The sequence below is a fragment of the Jaculus jaculus genome, chromosome 18 (assembly GCF_020740685.1).
Source record: "Jaculus jaculus isolate mJacJac1 chromosome 18, mJacJac1.mat.Y.cur, whole genome shotgun sequence".
Lineage (NCBI taxonomy): Eukaryota > Metazoa > Chordata > Mammalia > Rodentia > Dipodidae > Jaculus > Jaculus jaculus.
The window spans coordinates 35,797,647-35,810,058 of record NC_059119.1 but is presented as its reverse complement, the minus strand read 5'-3'; the positions used below and the strand labels follow the sequence as shown (position 1 = coordinate 35,810,058).

At 49.7% G+C, this 12,412-nt stretch overlaps 1 protein-coding gene across 2 annotated transcripts in view; it reads left to right on the top strand.

The window, feature by feature from the left end:
• The first annotated feature begins 203 nt into the window (after positions 1-203).
• Bid (BH3 interacting domain death agonist) overlaps positions 204-12,412 on the top strand; it is a 35,706-nt gene continuing 23,497 nt past the window's right edge. For both annotated transcript variants that reach the window (XM_045137608.1, XM_045137606.1), the window contains exon 1: positions 204-332. The gene's annotated coding sequence lies outside the window, so the exon portion shown is untranslated. The remainder of the gene's footprint in view (positions 333-12,412) is intronic.

Below are 12,412 nucleotides of genomic sequence, written 5' to 3'. Positions count from 1 at the left end.
GCTACTGAGGGGCGGGGCCTGCGTCCTGGGCGGGGCCTGCGTCCTGGGCGTGCTCGAGCGGGGCCTTGCTCTGGGCGTGGCCTTGCTCTGGGGCGGGGCCTGCGTCCTGGGCGTGCTCGAGCGGGGCCTTGCTCTGGGCGTGGCCTTGCTCTGGGGGCGTGGCTTGTGCCCCGGGGCGTGCATGAGCGGTGCTCTGGGGCGTGGTCTTGCTCTGGGGCGTGGCCCGTGATCTAGGCGCGGCCAGGGAGAAAAGGAAGAGCCGCGGGGCGGTCGCTTGTGTGGGGACGGTCTGCGGTGCTGGCTCTCTCGGCTCCTTCGGCCGCATTCCAGGGGTGAGTGGGCCTCCCCTCTCGGGGTGTGCGCGCACCCGGGCCTCGGCCGTCCGGGGTGCCTGGCCGTGCGTGCGCGGGAGGAGGCGTAGGTGGGAGGAGGTGGCGGGGTCCGCGCGCAGGTGCACCGGGCGACGACCGCGGCCCCCCCCCCCCCCGCGCCTGGAAGGTGCTTCCCCCGCTTCTCCCCGGCTCCGCCACCCCGGAAATGAGAAGACTTCCAGGAAGGGCAGGCTGCCGGGCACACTTGTGTTCCTGAACCCCAGCCCTGAGTCCAGAGCTCACACCAGTGACTAAACTGCACTGTGGCTGCCCTCGGGCCGCCTACCCGGTGCCTAGACAGGGTTTGAAATTTAAGTGCATCTACTTGCTGCCCATACCAAAAAATTAAAATTTAAAAAAAATGTTGAATGGGCTGAATAACCTAGTAGGACTTTGGACGCTCTCAAGTATAGATAGGGCTTGAACTGGAAAGGGTTCATTCATTCATTCACTTTATTTATTTATTTATTTATTTATTTATTTATTTATTTATTTATTTATTTATTTGAGAGCGACAGACACAGAGAGAAAGACAGGTAGAGGGAGAGAGAGAGAATGGGCGCGCCAGGGCTTCCAGCCTCTGCAAACGAACTCCAGACGCGTGCGCCCCCTTGTGCATCTGGCTAACGTGGGACCTGGGGAACCGAGCCTCGAACCGGGGTCCTTAGGCTTCACAGGCAAGCGCTTAACCGCTAAGCCATCTCTCCAGCCCTCATTCACTTTTTTTTTAGACAGTCTTATAGCTCAGGCTAACCTGAAACTCACTGTGTAGCCCAGGCTGCCTCGAACTCATGACAGCCTTCCTACCTCTGCCTTCTGAATCCTGGCATTAAAGGTGTGAGTCACCACACCTGGTTTCATTCATTCTTTTTAAAAATATTTTTAAAGACATTCTTATTTATTTATTAGAGACAGAGAGAGGGAGAGAGGGAGTGAGAATGGGCGCGCCAGGGCCTCTAGCCACTGCAAACAAACTCCAGATGCATATGCCACCATGTGCATGTGGCTAACATGGGACCTGGAGGATCGAACCTGGGTCCTTAGGCTTCTCAGGCAAACGCCTTAACTGCTGAGCCATCTCTAGCCCCCATTCATTCTTTTATTCATACCTTCAGCAAATAGGAATTGCAGCTGGGGCTGGAGTCAGGGTGGGACTGTGAAAGGTTCCTGTCGGTTGAATGTGGGCCTGGGCTTTCTGGCATTAACTTGGCCCTCGCTTGGCAGGCCTTGGAAGAGACAGTGAAGGCAGGCTTGTGGGCCCAGCCCCGGGCTCCCCTACTTTACCAGGCAACTGCCTAATGCCACCAGTAGGCTTGCCTGTCCTTCGCCAAAGTCTCTCTGCATCAAAGATTTGTCTAAGCTGACCTTACTCTTTGGAAGGCGCTCCAAGAAAGATGTGGGTTGTCCACATCCATCTCCACTCCTTCAAGGTGCTTGGTAGGCCTGAGGGTTCTTCTGGGCCTGGAGCAGTGCCATCTTGAGCAGACCCACCTCGGACAGACCCTAGGCATTCTGTGTGCCCTGGTGAGTCTGGCCTATACTTTCAGGGAATTGAGAAAAGGGAGTCTTCTGGCTTCCACACTGGGCTGAGCTCTAGAGGGTGTGGCTTTGTGGAGACATGAGCTAGACCTTCACCTCTATCCCAGAGTGTGTGTATGTGTGTCTGTCTGTCTGTCTTTCCACCTCTGCTGTCCCTCCTGTCCAGGGAAGGAGCTAGAGTGGAGTCAGAATGTTACAAGGTAGACATCTCACCCATTGGGCACGGGTTTCTGAGGAGTAAGGTGCTGTCCCTGGCGAATGTGCCATGTCGAGGTGGATACAGGCCTGGGCAGTGGTGGATGCAAAGAGCTGTGGAGGTGTGTTGTTTTAGTTGGTCTGAGGAGGTTGGGTAGGACTGGCAGAGGTGGCCAGGTTACTGAGGACTTTGAAAGATGAGTAGGAGTGTGCCCGAGAGAGAAAAGTCACTATGGGGGCATTGCTGGGGGTGCTCATTGAGGACACCAGGGGAGGAAAAATACAGGGGAGAGCTTCCTCTTATTTGTAAGTGAGAACAGCCTGCCTAGGGCTCAGCAGTGCTGGTTGCCTGCACTCCCCGGGAGGATAAGGTCAAAGGAGGGGTGGAGGCCTGCTGACAGAGCCAGGTCCAGAAGGTCAGTCCACGCTACGCCAGCCATCTTTTTTCTCTGGTGCGAGGTAGAGTGCAGGGGACCAAATTCAAGGCTGTGGCTGTCGGTGTCCAAGGCCAAATCAGTCATCCTCACCAGGAACACGATCCCAGGATGTGGGCTTGGGACTGCCAGGCTGCACAAAATCCTTGCTGCGAGTCTGTGGTCTTTGGATATGTATGCTGTGGTTGCACCTCTGGCCACCATTCACCAGGTTGTGGCTTTGGAGAGCAGCTGGTACGTCTGGCCCTCCCCAAAGGCCACATATATATAGCCCCATAGTCACAGATCTGAATATAGCTAACTTGAGGTCATCTGTAACATACAGAACTTACTGTTCCTGATATGCACACACTCAGAGAACAGAATTTTTAAATATTTCTTTTTATTCATTTATGAAAGAGAGAGAGAATGTGGGTGCCCCAGGGCCTCTAGCCAGCTGCAAATGGGGTCCACACACATGTGCCACCATGTGCATCTGGCTTTCATGGGTACTGGGGAATTGAACCTAGGTCCTTAGCCTTTGCAGGCAAGCGCCTCAACTGCTAAGCCCTCTCTCCAGCCCCAGATATTTTTAAGCCAGAGTCTCAATGTGTTGCCTATGCTGGTCTTGAATTCCTGGGCTCCAGTGGGCCTCCTTGCATGCTGGGAATATAGGTGCACCATTCCTGTTTATTTGCTGGCTTAGACAGTATAGTAATCAGAGACTAGGTTAGCACTCCACATCTTCTGATAGGCAAACTAAGGCATGGAAAGGTTAATTAATTTTCCAGGAACTCAGTGGAGGAATTCAGACTTAAGGACTCCCAGTTCTAACCATCAAACTGTACTTCGTTTATTATTATTTATTTATTTATTTGAGAAAGAGAGAGAGAATGGGCACACCAGGGCCTCTAGCCACTGCAAACGAACTCCAGACACATGCATCACTTTGTGCATCTGGCTACTGGGGAATTGAGCCTGGGTCCTTAGGCTTCGCAGGCAAGCACCTTAAGTGCTAAGCCATCTCTCCAGGTCCTAAACTGTACTTTCTGCCTTCCCAGGCTCTCCTGTTCCACTTCCCAGGGGAGGTACATCTACCTGCACACCTCTGAGCCTGCTATACTGCCAGCAGAGAAATAACCAAGGTTTTTTACTTTATTACTATTTATTTATTTGCAGTGCTAGGGATAAACCCAGGGCCTGGTGTATGATGGTGAGCCCTTTCCTGCTGAGCCATACCCTGTGGTCTTTCTGTGGGCTCTCCTCCCTGCCACCCTAGAGGGAGACAGGGCAGCTAGTGATGTGCTTGGGGAAGGATGAAGCTTCAGTGCCAAAAACTTTCTGATGCGACTTTTCCCCAAGAGTCATCCTAGCAGGTACCACAGTTCCTCTACCCCCAACTCAGTCCTTCTTCCCCTCTTCTTTGTCTGCCTTTGTTGGGCCAAACAGAGACATTTTAGTAGCATTAATATATGGGTATGAATGTTAAGAGAGGTGCTTATAAGGCATTTTGGTGAGCATAATACATGCATTTAGCCAGACAAGAGCAGGCATTGCTGTCCTAATACTAATGACCTCTCTCACCATAAGCTTTTGACTAGGTTTTCAGTACCAGGCATGTATTCCCTTCCATGGAGCAGGTCTCCAGTCCAATTAGAAAGCAGTTGATGGGCTGGAGAGATGGCTTAGCAGTTAAGGCATTTGCCTGCATAGCCAAAGGATCCTGGTTCGATTTTCCAGGACCCACATAAGCTATATGCACAAGGGGGTGCATGTGTCTGGAGTTCATCTGCTCTGGCTGGATGCCTTGGTGCACCCATTTTCTTTCTCTCTCCCTCCCTTCCTTCCTCTCTCTTTCTCTCTCTCAAATAAATAAATAAAATATATTTTGAGGGGGCTGGAGAGATGGCTTAGCAGTTAAGCGCTTGCCTGTGAAGCCTAAGAACCCTGGTTCGAGGCTCGATTCCCCAGGACCCACAGTAGCCAGATGCACAAGGGGGCGCACGCATCTGGAGTTCATTTGCAATGGCACACCCATTCTCTCTCCCTCTCTCCCTCTCTCTCTCTCTCTCCCTCCCTCCCTCCCTCCCTCCCTCCCTTTTTCTCTCTCTGTCTGTTACTCTCAAATAAATAAAAATGAGCAAAAAAAATTTTTAATATGTTTTTTTTTTAATGTCATTTAAGAAAGTAGTTAGGGCTGGAGAGATGGCTTAGCGGTTAAGCGCTTGCCTATGAAGCCTAAGGACCCCGGTTCGAGGCTCGGTTCCCCAGGTCCCACATTAGCCAGATGCACAAGGGGGCGCACGCGTCTGGAGTTCGTTTGCAGAGGCTGGAAGCCCTGGCGCGCCCATTCTCTCTCTCTCCCTCTATCGGTCTTTCTCTCTGTGTCTGTCGCTCTCAAATAAATAAATAAAAAATTAAAAAAAAAAAAAAGAAAGTAGTTAGTTTCCCCCATAACAGACATGCCACTATTGCACCACTTAGCACATTTGGCCTTGCTGGCCAGTCTTAAGGCTTGCAGGGTCCTCTGCGGTTGATGACTTCTCTCAGAAGGGAAAGATTTTCGAGTGGCATTGCTTGTTTAGCCCTGGTTTTTTTCCCATCTGGTCCTCACAAGGCAAGGTGTGGGTTGCTTTTTTTTTTTTTCTTTTTAATTTGAGGAGGGGCAGATAGAAATAGAAAGAATGGGCACCCTGGGGCCTCTAGCCACTGTAAACAAACTCCAGATATGTGCACCACCTTGTGCATCTGGCTTACGTCAGTGCTAGGGAATCAAACCTGGGTCCTTTGGCTTTGCAGGCAAGTACCTTAACCACTAAGCCTTCTCTCCAGCCCCCCCCCCTTTTTATTTTTATTTTGTTTTGTTTTGTTTTCAAGGTAAGGGCTTACTCTAGCCCAAGCTGACCTGGAACTCACTCTGTAATTTCAGGCTGGCCTCAAACTCACATTGATTTTCCTGCCTCTGCTGGGATTAAAGGCCACTATTCCCAGCTGACATGTTCCTTTTCTTGGTTTTTCGAGATAGGGTCTTGCTGTAGCCCAGGCTGACCTGGAATTCACTGTGTCATCTCAGAGTGGCCTTTGAACTCAGTGATCCTCTTACCTCTGCCTCCTGAGTGCTGGGATTAAAGGTGTGCGCTACCACGCCAGCACTCAATGTTCCTTTTTAAAAACATTTTTATTTATTTGCAAGCAGATAGAGAGAAGAGAGACAGACAGAGAGAACGGGGAGGGCACACCAGGGATTCCAGCTACTGCAAACATACTACAGACATATGTGCCACTTTGTGCATCTGGCTTTACGTGGGCACTGCGGAATCGAACCCAGGTCATTATGCTTTTCAGGCAAGCGCCTTAATCACTGAGCCATCACTCCAGCCCATGTGTTCGTTTTTATTACTAAGGGAGAACATAAGGTTATAGTGCAAGTTCAAAGCCAGATGGAAGCTGCCTGCCTTCAGAGGTTCCACTCTGGCCTGGAAAGGCGAGGCCCTCTAAAGTGCACATAAACTTCAGACACACTTCTCTGGGTTGTTTTGTGTCATTATGGAGAGCTGACTGGGGCCAGAGATGGGGGCTATAGAGGTATTCAGAGTTGGGAGTTCAGAACAGGGGCTGAGGACCAGGAAGGGGTAGCGGGTGGGGCACTGGCATGAAGGCACTCAGGAAGGGCAGATATGTGTTCCTGGTGGAAGAAGGTCCATGAGAGAGGGTCACAAGAAGCCTCAGCAGTTTGCATGCCTCGGGTCCAGAGCACAGCTTCGCCAGTGCATCATTAACAGGTGCATCTTCGTCAGGCCTGCATGGGAGGGCTTGGGGGAAGCTCTGTCCATGCCCATTTCCTTGGAGACAGGGGGCCACCAGGGTTCCATGAGGACCCAGGTTTTAGGTGTCAGGAGAGTTACTGCTTTAAGGCTACCCCCTTTTTCTAGGCCTGCTGCTCTGAGTGTATGCCTGATGGCAACAGAGGTACCTTAGCTGGGCTCGACACCTGGGGACCCTTGATTGCAAGGCAGTCCTGTGGGTGAGATTAAATATCCTTGCTTGAGCTGGGTGTGGCGACGTACACCTTGAATCCCAGCACTCAGGAGGCAGAGGCAGGAGGATTTCCGTGAGTTTGGGGCCACCCTGAGATTACATAGTGAATTTCAGATCAGCTTGGGCTAGAGTGAGACCCTACCTTGAAAAACCAAAAGTAGAAATTAAAAAAAAATACTCTTGCTTGTGCGTATGTTGTGTGTGTGTGTGTGGTTTCTCAAGGTAGGGTCACACTGTAGCCCAGGGTGACCTGGAATTCACTATGTAGTCTCAGGCTGGCCTCGAACTCACAGTGATCCTTCTGTCTCGGCCTCCTAGTGCTATGATTAAAGTCATGCGCCCCCACGCCCAGCTCTTGCCTGGACTTCTGAAGGAACTTTCCAACAAGCTTTCCTTCATTTGTCCTGAAAGATTAGACCACACCTCCTCAGCCTGGCATGTCGCCATCGTCTCTTATGCCTCAGACCTACCTGCCTTCTCTGGGTTCTAGACAAGCTCCTGGCCAAAACGTGGCCTTGTCTTCCCTGGCTTTCTGCTGGGACCAGAGACTTGTCACCTCCAAACCCTTATCTGGATAAGCAGGAAGTGCAGGCTAAGGTGACATCCCTCCAGAAACCTGTCTCCCTGAGCGAGATGAGTGCCATCTGTGTTTGCCTTAGCAAGTGCCCTGGTCTCGCTGACAGGTCACTGCACCCTCATGGGTGGGAGAGGAAAGTTTTCTCTCAGTCTTGGGAAGGAGGGTACCATACCCTGTTCATCCCTGGCCACATCAGCTGCCTCCCTGTCCCTGTAAGCTGTGACTGAAGGGAATGATGGCGCTGCTCCGGTCTGCCTGCATCCTGCCAGCCTGCACAGTATCCCTGCCCGTCATGCCTGAGCTCCGAAAGGAGGGTGCGGGGTCAGGGAGAAGCACAGAGGCAAAGTGCATGCAGGCTGTGCAGTGGCCCTTGGGACACCTGTCTGTCTGATGGTCCATCCATAGACCTTTCAGAAGGTGCAGCATGCAGACTCTGTGCAGTGGCCCTTGGGACACTTGTCTCTCTCTCTCTGTTGGCCCATCCAGAGATCTTTTCAGAAGCTCAGGGCCCGGGCAGGACAGGGGAAAAGGAGATGAGGTCCTGCAGGCCTTGAGCATCCGGGATGGCAGATCAGGTGGTGGAGCCACAGAATGAGAAGGAACAGCCCCCATTCCCTGATTCAAAGGCCCCTCCCTCATTCCACCTTCCCTCATTCACTCACAGTTCATTCACAGTGCTAGCGATTCAACCCAGGGTCTTGTACATGCTAGGCAGTTGCTCTACCACTGAGCTACATTCCTGTATTTAAAACCATTGTATTGCTTGGGCATGATGGCTCATGTCTATAATGCTAGCACTTAGAATGCAGAGACCAGAGGATCACTATAAGTTGTAGGCCAGCCTGGTCTAACATAATGAGTTCCATACTACCTTTGTCTATATAGTGAGACTATCAAAAAGCCAAAATGGGGCTAGGGAGATGGCTTAGCTGTTAAGGCACTTGCCTGTGAAGCCTAACGACAGGGTTTTGATTCCTCAGTACTCACATAAACCAGATGAACAAGGTGGCACATGCGTCTGGAGTTCATTCATGGTGTCTAGAGGCCCTAGTGCACCCATTCTCTCTTTCTCTCTCTTCCCCCTTCTCCTCCTCTTCCTCTCTCTCAAATAAATAAATAAAATATGTTTTTTAATTTTTTAAATTTTATTTATTCGAAAGAGAGAGGCAGACAGGGAGAGAGAATGGGCATGCCAGTGCCTTCAGCCACTGCAAACAAATTCCAGACACATGTGCCCCCTTGTGCATCTGGCTTACATGGATCCTGGAGAGTCAAACCAGGATCCTGTGGCTTTGCAAGCAAATGCCTTAACCACTAAGCCATCTCTCCAGCCCCTACCATATATATATTTATTTATTTAAAGCCAAACATACTGGAGAAATGGCTAGGCAGTTAAGGCTCTTGACTGTGAAGCCTAAGGATCCAGGTTTGATTCCTCAGCATCCATGTAACCAAATGCACAAGGTAGAGTTCATTTACAGTGGCTGGAGGCCCTGGTACACCCATTCTTACTCTTTCTCTATATCTGCCTCTCTCTCAAATAAGTAAATGAAATATTTATTTATTTGCAAGCAGAGAAAGATAGAGAGAAGAGAGACAGAGAGATAGAATGGGTGTGCCAGGACCTCCAACCACTGAAGACAAACTCCAGATGCATTCATCACTTTGTGCATCTGACTTTATGTGGGTACTGGGGAACTGAACCCAGGTTGTCAGGCTTCTTAGGCAAGTGCCTCAACCACTAAGCCATCTCTCCAGCCTGGAATATATATATATATATATATATATATATATATATATATATATATATATATATATATATACATACATACATACATACATACACACACATACACATACACACACACACACACATACATACATACATATATGTATTTTTTATTTTATTTTATTTTATTTTTTTTTGGTTTTTCGAGGTAGGGTCTCATTCTGGTCCAGGCTGACCTGGAATTAACTCTGTAGTCTCAGGGTGGCCTTGAACTCATGGCAATCCTCCTACCTCTGCCTCCCGAGTGCTGGGATTAAAGGCGTGCGCCACCACACCCGGCTGGAATATATATTTTTAAAGCCAAGAGCTAGAGAGATGGCTTAGCAGCTAAGACACTTACCTGCAAAGCCAAAGGACCTAGGTTCCATTTCCCAGTACCCATGTTAAGCCAGATGCATAAGGTTTCACATGTGTCTGGAGTTCATATACAGTGACCAGAGGACCTGGCATGCCCTTTCTCTCCCTTCTTCCCCCACCCCCACCTCTTTCTCTCTCAAATAAATTTCATATATATATATTTATATTTATTTATTTATTTATTATATCATATATATATATGATATTATATATACTTTTGGGGGGCCAAAACAACAGTACTCGGGAGGCAGAGGTAGGAGGATCACTGTGAGTTCGAGGCCACCCTGAGAGTACATAGTGAATTCCAGGTCAGCCAGCTAGCATGAGATCCTACCTCAGAAAAAAAAAAAAAAAAGCCTAAACAAGCTGGACATGGTGGCGCATGCTTCTGGAAGCAGAGGTAGTACGATCACTGAGTTTGAAGCTAGGCTGGCACTTCATAGTGAGTTTCAGGTAATAGAGTGCTTGCCTAGCATGCATGAGGCTATGGGTTTGATCCCTAGTACCATACAAACTGTTTGTAATCCCAGTACTTGAGTGAGAGAGAGAGACAGGAGGCTCAGAAGTTCAAGCTCGTATTCAATACATAGTAAGTTTGAGATCCTGTCACAAAAAATGGCATGGTGTGAGCCAGGCATGGTGGTGCATGCCTTTAATTCCAGCACTTGAGGTAGGAGGATCTCCGAGAGTTCAAGGCCACCCTGAGACCACACAGTGAATTCCAGCCAAAGCTAGAGCATGGCCCTGCCTTGGAAAACCAAAATAAACAAACATCATAGAGATAGTTTATATGAGCCAGGAGTGGTGGCACACACCTTTAATCCCAGCACTTGGGGGCTGGAGAGATGTCTTAGCGGTTAAGCGATTGCCTGTGAAGCCTAAGGACCCCCATTTGAGGCTCGATTCCCCAGGACCCACCTTAGCCAGATTGCACAAGAGGGCGCACACATCTGGAGTTCATTTGCTGCGGCTGGAGGACCTGGCGCTCCCAATCTCTCTCTCTGCCTCTTTCTCCCTCTGTCACTCTCAAATAAATAAATAATAAACAAAATTCCAGCACTTGGAAGGCAGAGGTAGGAAGATCACTGTGAGTTCAAGGCCACCCTAGGACCAGGAGTGAGTTCCAGGTCATCCTGGGCTAGACTGAAACTTTACCTCAAGAAAAATTGTATTCATCTAAAATGTGCAGTTGAATGGTTTTTCATATATTCACAGAGTTGTGCTCTCTTAACTGTAACCACAGTTTAATCTTAGGACATCTCAACACCCAAAATGAGACATCACATCATCACGTCCTATCCTCTGTCCTCCTAAACCTGGGCAGCCTTGTCTCCTTCCTGCCACTGTCCATTCTGGACATGCAGATTGAATGCATTCAGAAGCCAGGTGGTCTTTTGTGACTGTCTTTGTTCCATAACAGGATGTTTGCAAGGCCACTGTGTTAACAGGTGAAGTATATCACAGGCTAGTCTCCAACTGGCTCTGTAGCCAAGGATGACCTTGAAGTACAAGCATGCACCACCATGTCCAGTGCATGTATGTGGTGCGGTGATTGAACCCACGGCTCTGTGCGTGCTAGGTGTGTTCTGTCTGTCTTTCGTTTTTCATTTGTTTGTGTGTGCATGTACGCATGTAGTGCACGTACACACGATGTGTGTGGAGGCCAGAGGTCAACATCCCATGTCTTCCTCCATCACCTTTCATCTTACCCTTAGTGAGGGTCTCTCACTGAACTGCGCTAGGTTTAGTTCACCAATGTGGCTGGATTCCGTGGCTAGTGAGCTCAGGGATGCCTGCACCCCCTCTCTCCCCAGCGTGGGCTCGCCGGCATGTGCCACCGTACCTGGCATTTTACAAGGGCACTGGCTCATGCTTCTATGGCATGTACTTTACCCAGTGAGCCAGCTCCCCAGCCCCTTGTTTTCTTATTTTTTATTTTTGAATAGGTCAGTGGACTTTTCATTGCTTCTGGGGGCATATGGGGCCCGAGAGCTCTTAGTGCGGGAGTTTGCTTCCTCTTCATCTCGGGCCTCTGGCTGCCCTGGGTGGCACACAGAGCCCTGCTTGTTCTTGCGATCGTGTGTCTAAGTGCCATTGAAGGTGGCCCTCATGTTCTCGTGGGTGGTGGTCTGCACGTAGGGGGTGGCTGCCTTCTGCTGGCCGGATCTCCGCTTCATGGCCATGACAGCCCCTTTGCCGGCGGCGGTGGTGGGCTCCACTCCCACAGTCTTGCGGCGAATCAGCCCATTGTAGCAGAAGGAGTTGTGGGACGTGTGCTTGTTCCCCTGATCACACGACCATCCATTGCAGATGTGTGCACATGGCGGCATGTCCTCAAGCTACGGTGGCTGGAGACTGCTTCTTTTTTGTTGTTGTTCATTTTTATTTATTTATTTGAGCGTGACAGAGAGAGAGAGAGAGAGAATGTGCACACCAGGGCCTCCAGCCACTACAAACTCCAGACGTGTGCGCCCCCTGTGCATCTGGCTTACATGGGTCCTGGGTAATCGAGCCTCGAACCGGGGTCCTTAGACTTCACAGGCAAACACATAACCACTAAGCCATCTCTCCAGCCTGAGACTGCCTCTTTTTTTTTTTTTTAATTTTTATTTATTTATTTATTTGAGAGTGACAGACACAGAGAGAAAGACAGATAGAGGGAGAGAGAATGGGCGCGCCAGGGCTTCCAGCCTCTGCAAATGAACTCCAGACGTGTGCGCCCCCTTGTGCATCTGGCTAACGTGGGACCTGGGGAACCGAGCCTCGAACCGGGGTCCTTAGACTTTACAGGCAAGTGCTTAACCGCTAAGCCATCTCTCCAGCCCAAGACTGCCTCTTTTTGACAGCCAAGTAATATTCCATTAACATGTCATATTGTGTTTATGGATTCATTAGTTGGTAAACATTGGATTCTTCCTTTTTTATTTTTATTTTTTGTTTTGTTTTTCAAGGTAGGGTCTCACTCTAGTCCAGGCTGACCTGGAATTCACTATGTAGTCTCAGGGTAGCCTTGAACTCACAACAATCCTCCTACCTCTGCCTCCAAGTGCTAGGATTAAAGGTGTGCCTCACCATGCCCAGCCTTCCTTTTTTTTTTTTTTTTAGATGAGGTCTTATATAGCCCAGGCTGTTC